Here is a 17,252-nt window from a genome sequence, read left to right on the forward strand (position 1 = left end):
CTTTGCTTCTTCATTAAAAAAAAAGACTATTTTATGTTATATGCACGAGTGTTTTGCCTGCATGCTTGCCTACATATCTGGGCATTACTTGCATGCCTGGCACCCCAAAGGCCAGAAGAGGGCATTGGATGTTCTGGAACTGGAGTCACAGATGTTTGTGAGCAGCCCTGAGGGTGCCAGGCAGTCAACACTGGGTCCTACGAAAGAGCAGCCACTCCTCTTTAACAGCCAGTCCTCTTGGCCCTTCTTCATTTTCAAATGAAGTTCACAGTAAAGTCGTGACTATTTACAGACTTGAAATGTAAATAAAGAAAATAATAATAATAATAATAATAATAATAATAATAATAATAATAAAGAAAGTAGTAATACCATCGGCTAATGTAGATCCCAAGGAGATTTGATCAATCTCCATTTTAATCATCTTCCCATTCGTTCCTCTTAGAGAAACTCTGAGAAAGAAGTTACTGATTTTGTCTTCGGAACTGAAGTTGCTTTCCTGGGGCCTGGTTTGTCAGGGTCCTGCCCTGGCACCAGGGTAGGAGCAGAGTAGGCGGATCAGAGACTCATGGCCTCTGGCCATTAACTCTCTCTTACTGTTCTGGGAGGCAAAGCTGATGGCCCCTGGCAAGTGACTCCTGCTGTCAGCAGCAGGGGATTAAGAAAAGAAAGTTACTTGAGTTCTTTACTCTTTAACTCAGGGGCCTCTGGCTGGCCATAAGGCAAGAGGCTTGGAGCTCATTAACTCTTTGTGAGCCAGAGAGAAAGAAAGAGAAAGAGAAAGTCACACACACACACACACACACACACACACACACACCTACACACTTGGCAGGGCCCAACCATCCATTTCATCAATTTTAGAAATGCACATGCAAACTTATATACATACACATATTCCTACATATGTACGTATGTACACTATATAGACAGACATATATACATATATACACATATATACATTTGATGGATGGAGCAGAGCCCCAACAGCCACCCTTTTTTTTCCCCTCAGCCTTTTTATACCTTCTTAGACAAAAGTTCTTTATAAAATTACCTCAAGGATAAAATATCACACAAAAGAGAGTTATAGAAGGATGTCCACAGTAAGTTCAAAGCAGTGTTTCATTCTATAAGCTCATTATAAGTTCAAAGCAACAGTTTCACATGGCCTTGCTTTATCATAGTGCACATCTGTGGCCTCACTCTTGGACCTGACCTAGAATGCTTTTCCTTGATCACAAATTTGTTTCCAAGCCTATTTCTCTTCTTAGTGTAATTTATGAAAGCTCTTTGTATTCCCTTCTTTGTGCAACCTTTACTAACTATTCTTTGAAGAGATGGCACATTCTATTCTTGATCATAAATTTATTATATCTTTCTGGCAAAACAACTAAAGCCATCTCCTTAAACTTCCTAAAATTATTTGAATCAATTGAGGAGTTCTATAGTCAGTAATACGTCTAAACAGCATTAATTCATGAATGTTCATCTTTGTGTTGATCTGTTTTTGCTCAATAGGGTGGACTGCTGCCCAGGAATTGTCTGGCTATGTAATAGGCACATCAGGAAAGGAATATTAGCAATGAGAAGCAATCCTGGGACAAAAATCTCTGGGGTCCAAGCCTCTTAGAGTACACCCATCACAGCCATGCCAAATGGTGGGGCATCTCCAGAAAACTTGCTTGCCATAGCCATCCTTACATGGCTTGTGCCCTGGTTCTATTGATGTGTTATAGCAGTGTGGCAGTCTGTGGTCTATCCCATCCTCTCCCATAGCACACAGTGACATATCTAATTACACAGTGAGCTACTGGCTGTCAGAAAACCTGCTTGTTTACTCCGTAGCAAATCTACTTCTTTCATGAGGAGGTAGCTTACATAACTCCTAAGAGTGAAAGGAAGTCATTAGGACAGCAGTCAAGATCAAGAATGCTGAAGGAGTTTCTCTGCACGGCCCACCTGTGTGCAACACCTTAAACCACAGCATTCCTGACTCACGAGCCTGAGCGTGAGACTAGGGTCTCCCTGAAAGGCCCAGAGCTTTCAAACCTTAGTTTGTCATGGTGGGTGCTTTTTTTTTTTTTTTTTTTGTAGTGACTGCTCTAAGCTTCAGTGAATACCTGCCCCAATTCTGGACATGTAGGACATAAAAGTGACTCTACTGAGGGCTTTGAAATAACTTATGTCCTAAATAACATGAGTTCAGAATAGCATTTGTATAAAACAATTCACCTAACACCAACATTATGTTGTAACTTTAATTTGACTTGAGATGTTTCATATCATATTTATTTAGGTATCAACTATGGAATTATAAATTCTGTTTGAATGTACTTCTTTTCTGTGAAAAAACATCCCATAAATGATTCATTTTAAAAATGCATAAATGCATTTTCCTCAAAAACTACTACCTAAATTCACTTGGCTGGTATTATAATTATATCCCCATTGTCTGCAAGGACAGTTGGGTTGCAATGAGAGAAATTTGACTTACAAGCTCTTAAACAATAGGTTAAATTAAGGCACATATTGTGAATTAAAGTCACTGTAATGACTTTAATGTTGTTTTACATCAGCACTCAAACTCGTCACCAAGGACCCAAGTCTGTCTTCCTGCTCTGCCCACATCACCCAGGTGATTTCCTCTTCAGTCTGGATGTGATGTAGATCTGGAAGTTACCATAGTCATATCCAACGGCAGAAAAAAAAAAAAAATCAAACAACCTTCTGTGAGCCACGCCGTACAAGCCAAAGACCTGTTCTGAAGCTCATGACCTAGTCGTTGTCATGCTTCATTGGTCATGATTGAGGTACATGCCTCTGCATACTCAGAGCAGCTGTGAACAAAGACAAAACTTCTATGGTAGATGCTAGGGTTTGGGTCTGAAAGACAAACAAACAAACAACAAAACCCTGTCATTCAAACAATAGCTACAGAAGGGAGGCGGTGTTCAGCATAATAACAATCATTTACACAAGTACTAGGGCTGCTCTCTCAGCACTTAGGGGTTGGGAGCAAGCCCCCTGCCTCTGTGTTCCCAGATGTTGGCAAACACCAAGCGTGCAAGTGGGACCTTTGTAAGGGCAGAGGCCCGCCACTCTTCTCTGCACATGGTCTCTATGCTTGATGTGCAGCTTGTCTACACACAATGCCTCTTGAGTAGTAAAGTTTGTTCCTCCCTTCTCAAAACCAGGCTGAGCAGGGTCCTTTTCAAGGTCTTGAAGGTCTTGGCTATGTGTTCAAGACAAGACTCTCGGGGCTTCTCCCAGGGAAATGAAGCAATGTCTTAGGGAATTTGTAACTGAGGGAGCTGGTGTGGAGGCTGAAAGCATACCCAAGACGTGTGCCCTGGTTTGGTTGTGTGAGCCCAAAGACTTATGTGTTGAAAGCTTAGTCTCCAGGGAGCCAATGTTTAGAGAGTTAGCTCATGGAAGGTTCTTACATCATTAGGGACACGCCCACTGAAAAGATAGATAAGCTCTTGCGGACCCTAGTCAGTCCCAGGCACCCTTTCTAGCCCCCTATCTTGCGACGTGATTGCTTCGTCTCACTTATGCTTTCACTATGATGCCATCTGCCACGGATCAATGGAGCCAGCCATTGTGGATTAAACAAGCTCTTTTCTTTAGGAAGTACACAGCCTCAAATATCTTGTCATAGTAGGAAAGGCTGGGCTAGTACAGCAAGTTAGTGAAATACCAATATTAAAAAAAATATATATTTTCATGTTTTAAAATTAATCTATTTAATTTTTGCTGGGGGACATACATAGATCAAAGCACATGTGTGGAACTCCAATGTGCAGTAGTCTAGACCCTCCTTCTACCGTGTAGAGCTCAGATTCAGATTATTCGCCTTGGTTGCAAGTGGCTTTACCTGCTGAACCATCTCACTGGCCCTGTTTAAAATTTTAATAACATGCTGGTCCCAGTGGTGCATGCCTTTAATCCCAGCACTCAGGGAAAGAGGCAGGCAGACCCCTATGAGTTCAAGGCCAGCTTGGTTTACATAGCTAGGTCCAGGCCAGCTCAGGATACACAGTGAAATCCAATCTCCAAAAACACAAAAACAAACAAATATTTTAATAACATGTTTTCTATAGTAAAATATATCCAAAATATTATTTTAGCATGTAACTAATTCAGTATATTGACTGGTGAGAAATTTTCATCTCTTAATGGTGAGTTTGGAACCCAGTGTGTATTTTCATTTCCGGGCCCCTCTGTTGAGACTAGTGATACCCCAAGCACTCAATATTTGCTGCTACATGAATCAAGGCAGACCATTTACTCTGATTTTTCCAGAACAGCCTGACTCTTTAATGATGTTCATTACTTTGCTACGTGTCTTGTCAGTTCTCTTTCCCTGGTGGAATGAAAATCGAAGTAGTTATACACTTTAAAGTACTTACTCATATTTTAGTAATAGGCAAGAAATAAGTCTGCTCTTGCCTTTGCATCCAGGAAAGACACTACATCTGCAAACAGTATCCATACTGGAAAAATGAGAGTCTGGATTGTCAGCAAACACGCAGGGATATCCACAGCGGCATCCCAGAGAGCTTGGCCCTGTTGGTTTAGACACGCGTTGCCTAGTTTTAACAAGATTATGACAAAGTTTAGGGAGACCAGGAAACAAGTGGACATTGAGTGTGGGGGTGAATAGGCCTAGTGAGGATCCTAAAAGATAAAAAAATTCTAAAGAGAATCACAATATCATCACAGGCAAAATGAACATAATTTGTAGTTAGGTTAAATCCAATTTCTGAAAATACTATATGACTTAATTTTTAAAAAAGAGAGAGCTTGCTTGCATTTCTCTTTTATGTTATTTGTGTGGGGTGGGTGCTGACCATGCACCTATACTGAGCTTCTCCTGTCATGTCTGGCCCTACCCATTGTACCTCTGCATCTTTGCTTAAAATAAAGTATATGGTATGCGTGAATGGCAACACAGTTGTGGATGCTCACACATACCTAGGTGCCTGATGACCTGAGCTTAAACCCTATCCTTCTTTCCACATAGTGGAACAAGGACAGAACCAATTTCCTCAAGTTTTCCTCTGACCTCCGTATGTGCACCTAGGTATGTGTGAGCATATAGACATACAGACACACAAGATAAAAAAATGTTAAATGTAAGAAAAGTACTATACTGCCCTTGAACTTAACGTCTCTGAATCTCATCTTCTCATATGAAGAAAGGGAGAAAGCCAGTTAGATGATGTCACTGCTGGCAAGGGTAAAGGCCCTTGCCATTAAGTTTGCTGAAGTGAATTCAATTCCTGAAACTACCATGATGAGTACCCACTCCCACCTGCTGTCTCTAACCTCCACAAGCATGCAGTGGCACATGCACACCACACACACACACACACACACACACACACACACTTAAATAAATGTGCTTTAAAATGACAAGGGGGAATGCCTGAGCTGCACTTGTGATACACATGACACTTAAGTGTTAGACTCAGAAAGCCAAGACAGACAAGCTGGCATTCAGATCTTGGTGCAAAGCCTGAGGGTGCTTGAGGGTAGGGCAGCTAAATCCTGTTCCATATGTGCCTCTGACCTCCAGCCTGAGGGCGCTGGACTTTCTTAACCATCCAGCTGAGTGGTCCCTTGCACATGCGCAGCTCCCTTCAAAGAGCCCCTCATAATCCTGCAGATTTATCAGCCCCAGTTTGCTTTCTGGATTAAGGTGAGTGTCAGAGACAGGAGTTGCTGAGAGCCATCTCCAGAGAGCACTGACAATGATGGCTCTGATGGGCCAGCCATCTCCAGAGAGCACTGACAATGATGGCTCTGATGGGCCAGCCATCTCCAGAGAGCACTGACACAGAGGCTAATAGACTTACTGGATGTAATGAGGCTTCTAACGTCACTCTTCCTGGAACAGAAAGCCCGACTACGGCCTTCCAGAAACTCAGGAGATTTAAGAGCCCCACACCCATCTCTAGACTGCTGCCAAAACATACAGCTAATGAGCCCAAAACTCCTTCCTCAAATGCTCCTTTCACATAAGTGCTGAAGGTTCTGTTTTTTTTTCTTTTATAAACATATTTCATTGTTCTTTGTTATATCAAGAAAAATTTCATAATCATAGTGTAAAAAAACAAATCAATCTATGGATCAAAAGGCCAGACAAACAATTTCATTTTCCTGCGCTTAGGATTCCAAATATTACTTACAGATAATAAAAGTATAAGTTGTAACTAAAAGAACAGGCATTTGTTGCACATCTAGTCTCTTCCATGTGCTGGCTGAGTACCTTATTCCCATTTTACAGTAGAGAAAGTGAGTCCCAGAGAGGTCACAGGCTTGTCCAGTGCCACAGAGTAATATTAGAAGGTGACAGTGCAGATTGAAACTGGGGCTCGAGCTGCTCCACCACAGGGCTGGCAGGGAAAGGGGAGTTTTAGGAGACTGAAGATGTTATCTGTGCCTATGATTTTGTGATTTTTAGCAACATGGTACATGCAAAGAATGTTTGGGCAGAGGAGCAGAGGCCATAGGATAATAATTAGCCAGAGTCTTAGGGTGAAGGCTCACATAGCCTCAGGCACTAAGTCACTAAGTTGCTCCTCACTGCCAGGACAATGCTTATTTTAATGAATATGTATCTACCTCCTCAATATTTGATTGATGGATTTCTCTTCTTTCCCTTTCCCTTCCTTCCTCCTTTCCTTCTTCCCTCCCTCCCTTCTCCCCCCTCCCTCCCTCCTTCCCTCCCTTCTTCCCCTCTCCCCCACCCCTCTCTGTTCTAGGGTTCTGCCATGTATCCCAGCCTTACCTCAAACCTGAGATCCTGCCTCAGCCTCCTGAGTTCAGGGATGACAGGCCCACTCCACTTTGATGTTTGCTAAATTTCTTTTCTATCGTGGACCCACTACAGAGGTTGGCACACAAAGTTCTCCATGATAATTTGCTTAAAGAACAGGTAAGTGAGCTGGATTCGGTGTCGGGCGCCTGCATCTCAGCTCTGTGTTGGGCTGACACAGAAGGAATGTGAGTTAGAGCACAGTATGGAGAGCATAGTAAGATGAAAACAAAAAACAAAAAAAACGGAAGAGAGAGGAGGCAGGGTAAGAGAGGCATCTTCCGGATTACTCAGCTTTAATCTTTGATCGTTTTAGAAAAGTGTCTGAGCCAACATTGTTGTGAACTGCTCGCTGGACATGCCATCTCTCCTCAACCGACCATAAGAAACATACACTGCAGGGCATACACTGCAGGGCATGCATACAGTTTTAGATCATCATGGTGGGAAATAGACAGGTATGGTGCTGAAACACTGGTTGTGTGTGTTTGTGTGTGTGCATGAGGTGGGGCGGGAGTAGATCGGCCTGGTGTGGCCTTCTGAAGCCTCAAAACCCACTCCAGCAACACATCTCCTCCACTAAGAACACTTCCCTCCTAATCTCAGGTCTACTGACTGGGAACCAAGCATTCCAACCTACTGTGGGCAGCTTTCAGATGCTGCTTCCCCGGTGATTTTGTTCCAGGTTTCATAGCCAAACTGCTGGCTGAGGCTGAGTTCGTTTTTCTAAAGCTACAGGAAGTGAGGCAAGAATCTCTTTCTATAAGGGTTTATGATTCGCGAAGAATGATAGCTTAGATTCAAATAGTATGTAAATGCAAAGAGTGTTTTATTCTGCAGAAGTCCAGCATGTTGGAGTCTCCCATTACCAAGATAAAGAGTCAATCAAGTGCACTCACAGGCCTGGTTTGAAGCACATTAGGGAATTCCAGGAGAGGTGACCTTTATCTTGCTCCATCTCTAGGGACATTCCATTACCAGGTGTGGGTGCTGGAAACTTGCTGGGGAGGTCTGGAAACTGTTGCTGAGGAAGTCTGGAAACTGCTGCCTCAGGCCAGGTGGTAGGGCAGCTTCTGAGGCCTGGACTTGCCCAGTTCTTAGAGACAGAGATTTAGGCCTCATCTTCTGAGCTGCCAGTTTGAAGCCTGCCATGGAGTCAGCCCAGCCTTCTCAGTCCTTAGCTGCCTTAGTCCTTTGTCCTTGGTCCTCCCTGACCACAGAATTGCAACAGGACACTACAACTGGCTTCCCTCAGAGGATATGGGGGTGGGGGTGGTGGCAGATGGATTAGGTACGGAGGGGGAGAGAGAGACAGAGAGAGAGAGAGAGACAGAGCAGTCTCCAAGAAAGAATCCAAAATTTCTGTAACCCAATCTTGGAAATGATAACCTACAAAACAGTAGCTTCATCCCATTCTCAAGAAGAAAGGACTACACAAAGTCATAAATGACAGTGAGCAAGCGCCATTGGGTATCAGGCATCAATGAAGCCTGTTGCTATCATGAAACGTACTCATTTAAACACATGGGATTCCAACATGTATACACTGTACATTCTTTTTTATCAGTCATAGCTTCTAGTTTATTTTCTCCTCACCTTTTGCATTTTGTAGGCTGTACACTTTTTTGTAATGTTTTACAATAATGTTTAACATTTTGTCAGGATTTTCATCTCGCCCCAACTTACCCATCAAATGAGATGAGGAGACATCTCCCCCCCCCCACCTACATCTTGGTGTTCTCAAAAACATTTGGACTCTAAGCTTGATATTCTGAATATAGTGGACTAAATAAAGTATATTATTAAATTTAATTTTAACTGTTTCTTTGGGTCTTTTAAATGTGGCTACTAGAGAAAAGTTCCAATCACAATTTATAATTTCATTACACTTTTACCCTCATGGGTGGGGCTCTCAGAGGTGGTTTGTCCTTTGTGCCTGTTGAACATCACAGCTGTGGGTTTTCATGGCTTGACTTTCAACACGATGTCTTCATTTTCTTTGGAATAGTTTCTTAGCTCTTGAATCAAACACCATTCCATTTATTTTTGGCTGTGGCAACTTCAACCTTAAGTAATTGTTTGTGTAGAGTCAGGACCAGGGACATACATAGGTTGGTCTGTAGACCGAGGACCTGGCACCAGGCTCTGCATTCAAACTCCAGGGCTGCCAAAATGAGTAGTCGGCAGAGGTAAGTGTACTGAGCCCCTGTGTGGCTGAAGACAGCCTTATTTCTCTCCTCTTGGTTGATAGTTAGCTGGGCAGACATTGCTTTGTTTTCTCTGACAATCCATTGCTGGTAGTTCTGATCAACACAGATAATCTCTTTGTTTTCTCCTGACTGTAAGCTTCCAGACTTGCTCTTTTTTCTTGCAGTCCAGACCTCGGGAAGCTGCACTGAAGACTGTTTTTATTTCTCATTAATTCTGTTTGGTACTTAGGGGTCTTCCTTATGAAGGCTTTCTGAACGAGAGACTCCTTTTCTTTCCTCTGAGATTTGATTTTTGTTTTGATTCCATTGGTTGCTTTTCATCTTTTCTAAGTCTCTGGAAAATCCATAATAATATTGTTGGAAACTTTAATCCACCCTCCATGGCTTGTATATGATCTGTTCTTTCCCATCATTCTGGGAAAATATTTCAGCTCAGCCTTCCCCTGCACAGACCCTCTGTTGAGCTCATTTTTCTATCCCACTGCAGACTGAGTTTGTTCTGTGTTGTGTTGCCTTTCAGTTTTCATCTTTGTTGTGAAATTCTGGAACTGAGAAAGACAAGTTGATACCTTCCAGTCTGCCACTTTAAATGCTTGTTTATTTATTATTTTTATTTTGGGGACACAGTAGGATTTATTGGTGGGTCTGGGCAAGGAGAGTTAGCATGAGGGAAGCCTTCATAAGTATGGAGCTGACTATACATCCAGGGAACAAAGATTGGTTTGGACTCCACAGTCTCCAAGGTTGAGACACTTGCCAGTTACCAAACTCATGAGCATCACACTTGGCAACGCTCCCTTCCTCTGACATGAATATCTTCCTTCACCTGAGGAATTAGGACATGGTTCTGAGAGACACTTCAGCTATAAGCTCCTTGTGCCACAGGATGGTGTGGATAGATAGAGCTGGGAACCTGGCCAATGTTAACACTGACTATCCTACCCCAAAGTTTCAAAAATGCAGTTCACAACCTGTCCAAAGCTAGACAGAACATCTCAAGAGCAGACATGCGAGTGTCCATTGACAGGGCTTACTCTAAGGTCCTTTATAGCAGAACTTCTTAAAATTTTCTACTGTCAATCCCAAGCCAACGTCACCGGAGGATCATTCTGTTTTTAATGAAATTCAAGTCAGCAACTCAAATAATAATTTTTAAGAATCAAACATTCTAATACAATGCAATCCAAAGATGTACTACTTTAAAAGCTACACGTCTAGAATGGTGTCTTTAATTGAACCACCATGCTTCTGTAAGAGCAGAAACTCTATATGGACAGTAAAAACACTATTGGTTATAATGCCACCTGGTCTGGAATCTGAGTTAAGGTGTTGCAGGCAGGTGTGTTGTTATTGCTTGGCATGAAGCAAGCTCAGTGCATATTGTATGTTCAGAACCAAGACTGCACTAGAACCATTAGTGCCAGAAACACCTTGGATTCAGTAAGCATTTAATTTTGAATTAATCTGTGGTTTCTGCACATGGAGAAACCTTTTACTGGTGCCAATTTTTTTCCAGCCCCCACATTCGGTTACATGACCCCATATGGGTTTGCACACCACGGGTTTAAGAAGCTGCACTGCAAAAAGTCAATTGCCACATGTTCTCTCTCTCATGAGAATCATAGCTTCCAATGTTTGAATTTGTGTATTTAACTTCAAATGTCTGTAGAGATCTGGAAGCTGGGAAGAGATTATAGGACAGAGGGAGGAGGAGGAGGCCTTAGGAGTGATAGAAAGAGTAGACCGCGTGTGATGTGAGAGTCGTGGTGGTGTGACTGAGAAATGCCCCCCATGGGCTCATGGACTGAACACTTGGTACCCAGCTGGTGGTACTGTCTGGGAAGTTAAGGGACCTTTGGGAGGTGGTGCCTTGCTGAAGGAAGTGCATCACTGGGGGAGGGCTTTAAGTGCTTATAGCCCTTCCCACTTCCTGTTCTCACTCTCTGCTTCCTATGTGTGGATGAAAATGTGGTCAGCCATCTCCCAGCTTCCACCACCATGTGATGCTCTCCCCTCTATGATGGCCTCTATTCTTCTGGAACAGGAAGCCATCATAAACTTCCCTAAGTTGCTTTTGGTTGTGGTACTTTATCACAGTAAATAAAAACCAGTAATACAAAAGTAGGGGGAGAGAAAACAGGGGGAGGTCAAGGTTCAAACAGAGATGGGTGGGGGAGGAGGATTAACTAAAACTACAAGTATATGGAGAAACCATATGGAAATGTCAATTTAAAACTAATTCAAAATATATTGGGGAAAAAAGAGTTTGAAGAGAGATGCAGTGTGTGGGTAGACAATGCTGATCCCAGAAGCCATGGAGTCAGTTTCCTGTACTATCTACATGTATTATTATTATTATCATCATCATCATCATCATCATCATCATCATCATCATCATCTAATTTTCTGTAGCTGTGATAAAACACAAGGACCAAAAGTGGCTTATGGAAGGAATATTTGATTTTAGTTTTTGATTCTTGGGAGGAGTGTGCATAATGGCAGGAGAGGTGTGGCAGCTGTGGGCCAGCAGGATAGAACATCCTCAAACACAGTGACAAAGGAGAGAGAGAATAGGAAACAGGTGAGACTGTAACCTCTCAAAGCCTGAGCCCAGTGATGTGCTTCCTCCAGCAAGGCACAACTCTAAGGGTCCATAGCAATCCCCCAAACAGCAGGGCAATTAGATAACAAGTGTTTAAATACCTGAGCCTTTGGGGATAGCTCTCATTCAAACCGCCATAATTATCTTGCATAATTACTGCAAACAGAAGAAAAAAATCATTTTTCTGCAGAAGGAGAATGTTAATTAAAATGACCGCTTTATAAAATTGAATTTATCTATCTATCAATTACTTACAACTTACAAACACGAACAGGCTCTAAGACTATAAACATAGTAGAACTGATAAGTTAGACAGTTATGCTGTAGACTATACATTTTAACACTGAAATGAAAACTATTTCCTACACAACATCATATAGTTGCTATGTATTTAGCCATGATGGATTTTAAAAGGAAGGATCTGTGTTTAGAACCATTCTTTTTTAAATAAAAGAAAAGGCTTTTCTAAGGTTATGTCTTTCGCTGTTAGATTATAAATTCTCAAAGATAAAGAAAATCTCTGTAGCCACATGGAGTGTCCCTACATTAGATTGACCCTTCACTAGAGACTGCATCAGACTCCCGGTGATACTGTAGTGAGGAACATGCCCAAGGCTCAAAACTGCAAAGCTGAAACCAACTTCTCTTTGAAAAAGCTCCCCAAACCAGGGGTAAGTCTGGATTCAGCCAGGGTTCTGGTGAGCAGGTGTGGAAGTCAGAATGGTTAGGAGAAATCGCAAAGCACTCTGGGACCCAGAGATTTGGTCAAGCTTTATTCTGGGTATATCTGTGAAAATGTTGGCGTCTTTGGGGTTGGTTTGTTTGGGGTTCTTTTGGTTTCTGTTATTAGTTTTGTTTGGTCAATTGGCTGTTTGGGGCTTTCTTGTTTGGTTTGATTTGGTTTTGTACACAAGGACTGTCTATAGAGCTTGGGGTGGCCTTGTAGTTGTGACCCACAACCTCCTGAGTACAGCTGTTCAACACATGAGTTGTAGGAGATGCTTTTTCTTGGAATATTATTTTTTAGAATATTATTTTTACTTACCAGATGAGCAATGGATATTTGTCAGGATATAGTATAGCTGAAGAGTACCCTATTCTGAGAAGACTGATCAAATCCTTCTTTGCCAACTGCCTATCTGCAGATATACGGGTTGTCTGCATACAATTCTTCAGCCAAAATAATTGACAGAAACGAAGTGAGTCAGAAAACATGAAAATGGAGTTCCCTTCCATCCAGTCAGCTTTAGCAATGCAACTTTAACAATTGCAATTCAGTGTTTTTCTTTGTTTTTCTTTCTTTGGAGGGGTCTGGCTAGCACACCCATGCTGCTTAGATAAATATTTACCAAATCTGCTATCGCTTTTACATGAATTAATAATCATTTAAGACTTTATCTAGGTCTTATTATCCAGTGTGATTAAGCACATTTAACCTTCATCAATAGAAGTTCTTTGGGAACCTCGGTAATTTTTAGAATGTAAGAAAGTCTTGTGACCAAAAATTTAGGGATGCAGAGTTAAATTGAGATGTGTGTGGTTCTGGATTTAAAGTAAATAGCAAGTAACTTTAGCAAACATTGGGACTTTTTATTCGATTGCCTAACACTAAATTCAGCTAAGGTAGTCTTGGAACATCAGATCTGCAGGTGGATTCCATGTGCCAGCTTGAGTGGGCCACAGTTCCCAGATATCTGGTCAAGTATTATTTTAGACACATCTAGGAGAGTATTGTGGCAGAGGGGGGTGTTATTTGTTTGTTCATTTGGGTTTGTCAGTAGGGTGTTTGGGGCCATTTGGTTTGGGTTGGTTTGCTCTTTAGAGACAGGGTCTGGCTATATAACCTTGACTGGATTTGAAGTTGCAATCTATAGCTCCCCTGGTACTGAGCTTGCAAGTATGTACAACCACATTGAACTTAAGAATAAAAGTTTTATAGATGAGGTTAACATATAAATTGGTAGACTTTGAATAAAGCTCATCACCGTCTATTATTTCAATAAGCTTCTTGGAATCAACCGAAGCCCCCCTATGTAAGGACTGAACACCAAACAAGAAGGAACTTAGAGGCAGCCTTTGAACAGGAACTTCAACATTAGCTCTTCTTGGTCTCAGCCTCAGGCCCACCTTACGGATTTACATTTTCTCAACTTCTATAATTTTGTGAGCCAATTCTTTAAAATCAAGCCCCCCTCATATATATATATATATATATATATATATATATATATATATATATATGCAGTTGTTCTTTTAAGAGCTGCTTAGTATTAGTCTTAGCAGTAAGAGATACATATACACACATGTATATTACATATATACATCTTTGTATAACAATAATTAAGAAGCCATGAGTTTGAGAGGGAATCTGGAGATGCTGGGGGGGGGGAGTTGGAAGGAAGAGGGGAGGGGAGAGGGAAGGAAGAGGGGAAGGGAGAAATGATATAAGTGAGATGGGCGGTAGTGGCACACACCTTTAATCCCAGCACTTGGGAGGCAGAGGCAAGTGGATTTCTGAGTTCGAGGCCAGCCTGGTCTACAAAGTGAGAGCCAGGACAGCCAGGGTTGTACAGAGAAACCCTGTCTCGAAAAACAAAACAAACAAAATCCAAAAACAACAACAAAAAAAGATATAAGTGGAATGCTTATGTATAAAATTCTCAGAAATAATTTAATTTAATTTAAATATATAAGGAACTCATAATAGCATTCAATAAATTCTTGACTGCTAGAGATTAAAATCAAGGAAAGACAAATTGTTTTACATTCTATTTGTAGTGTCACTCATTATATAAAATATCTTGGAATATACCAGTGTTCATAGAAATGGCTATGTGTAATGGTTCTTTACCTAATGTCCATGCTTACAACACCTGGAAAAGTGCAAAAAAGTTTTTCTTCTAAGCCTCTCTCCTTGACACTCGCTCTCCCATGCAAAGGACTTCTTCACCCTCCAAGACCTGAGATTTCACTTTCTCAGTTTCTTTAATTTGAGAACTATCTCTAAGTAAGGTTAATTACTTCACACTTCCCAAAACAAGTTAAATGTTAAATGACAACCTAGAGGGAAGCAGGTGTTTGACCCCAAGGTAATTACTCTCTAGCAGTGGGTGGAGAGGTCCACAGCACCTGGGTAGAAGGCAGAGCAGCTAAGATAGCATCATTTTCTGAAGCCTTCCAAATTTAGGCTCAAAGAGTTGACCTATGCCATCTCTGTAAAGTGTACTCTTCCTCAAGTTTCATGGGTGTAGTCACCCTAGCGTGGTTTCTGACAGGAGACAGTGCATGGGCAGTGGTTCTGTGAGACACAGTAAAAAGCTGAGCTGGTCCCGTTATGCAGAAGAGCTAGTGGCTGCCATCCTACATCATGGAGTGAGACATCACACAGATACTATCATGATGTACACACATGTCTAAATAACCTTAAAGCTTTTCGTGTGTGTGTGTGTGTGTGTGTGTGTGTGTGTGTGTGTGTGTTGCCTGCATGTATGCCTATGCACCACGTGTGTGCAATACTTGTGAAGGCCAGGAAAGGGTATCAGATATACAGGATCTGAAGTTGTAGGCCACCAGGTAAGTGCTGGGACTTGAACTTGGGTCCCCTGGAAAAGCATCTGATGCTCTTAACTGTGAAGCCATCTCTCTAGCCTCATGTCCAAATAATTTTTCTGGATCAAGAAACTTAAAATCACTCATGATAAAAAAAAAAAGGTATGGGGCTGGTGAGATGGCTCAGTAGGTAAGAGCACCTGACTGCTCTTCCAAAGGTCTGGAGTTCAAATCCCAGCAACCACATGGTGGCTCACAGCCATCTGTAACAAGATCTGACTCCCTCTTCTGGAATGTCTGAAGACAGCTACAGTGTACTTAAATATAATAAATAAATAAATCTTTAAAAAAAATAAAGTTGTGTGCCACCACTTCCTGGCCCCATGTATATATATATATATATATATATATATATATATATATATATATATGAAGGTAAATGACTTTTGTTTCTTTTCAATTCCAAATGCAGTATCCATTGAATTTATGTTTTTAACATTTGGAGAAGGGAAAGCCATTCAATGGAGTTTTTGAAAGTCAACTCTACTTAGCCATGTGTGGTAGTACACACCTATAATCTCTGCATTTAAAAGTTGAGATAGAAGGATTCTGATTTGGAAGCTAGATTAGACTACATAGTATAACCCTATAGGAAAAAATAATAAATTAAAAATTGTCTAAGTTTCACTGTCAAATATTTGAATATGTTTTCATAACACAGTAAGAAGGATTTAAAAATTTCAACTGTATAAAAATGTGGTTTGTATTACTATAAGAGTAATAAAGAGACCATGAGACTATGGCAATTGTTTTTGATTTCCCCTGCTTGCCCATCTAAACTTGGTCCCAACCCTGATTTAGATTGCAGTGACTCACTGTAGCTTGAATACTGGTGGTGACAATTGTGGGTTCAGCTGGCTAAGAACTCAAGGACAGAGGGACATTCCTGAGCATTCCTTCATTGGTTGTTAATCATTCCACCGATTGAACCCAGAATCTAGACTGAAAACAGCCTCATTGTCTTCCCCTACCTGACAAGGAATTGCCTGCTGGAACTTCATTTTTTGCAAACATTCAGCAAGGGGATAGAACAATAGCCACACAGCAACTGAACAATACACAATATCTACATTGTTACTATAGTTTTTATGTTTTGTGTATATGTGTGTGGTGTATGGGTGTGTGTAGAAGGAATCTCTTATGTCTGTATGGAAGCATCACCTGTTAAACAAAGCTGATTGGCCTATAGCTAAGACAGGAAATAGAAGGTGAGAATTCTGGTAGGAAAAAGGATGCTGGGGTAGAGAGAATCATTGAGATTCACTCTGATGGAGACAGAAGCAGGAAAGCTGAACAGAGTAACCAGTCTGAATTTAGATTAAATAAACAGGATGTTAAGTTATGAGCCAGTCAGGGAACCTGCCAAGCTTTGGCCTAGGCATTCGTAAATATATTTACGTCTCAGAGTTGTTATTTCAGGAAACATGAAGAGTGGGTAGAGAACACCCTTTAACAGGTGTGTGCTGGCTTCGGTAAGCTTTCACATGCATGTGAGTGTATGTAGAAGCCAGAGGTCAGCATTGGGGGTCTCTCTGTTACTCTCCACCTGTATGTGTCTCTCACTGAATGTAAAGCTCACTAATTCACTTAGAGGAGCGGACCAGCAGTTCCGGGATTCCTCATGTCTCAGCCACCCCAGTGCTGGGATTACAGGCACACACTGCTGTGCCTAGCATGGGTGGTGGAGATTAAACACTCAGATCACTTTTACTTGTACAGCAAACACTTCACTTTATTTATTGTGTATATAAAGTGTTGTGTATATAAACGTGAAAGCAAATGCAAAGGAGAACTTCAGATAAATGGAGAATTGGAAAAACAAACAAACAAGCAAAAGTCCAGTATGAAGGACAACACATAGAAAGAGAAAGCTCATTCTCTACAAGCAGACCCACAGACGCATAGTATTCTAAAATAAAACATGTATTTGGGAAAGCAAAACAAGCAAGAAACGCCGGGCCTAGTGGAGCAGGCCTTTAATCCCAGCACTCGGGAGGCAGAGGCAGGC

This window comes from Mus pahari, chromosome 2 (assembly GCF_900095145.1).
Source record: "Mus pahari chromosome 2, PAHARI_EIJ_v1.1, whole genome shotgun sequence".
NCBI classification, from domain to species: Eukaryota; Metazoa; Chordata; class Mammalia; order Rodentia; family Muridae; genus Mus; species Mus pahari.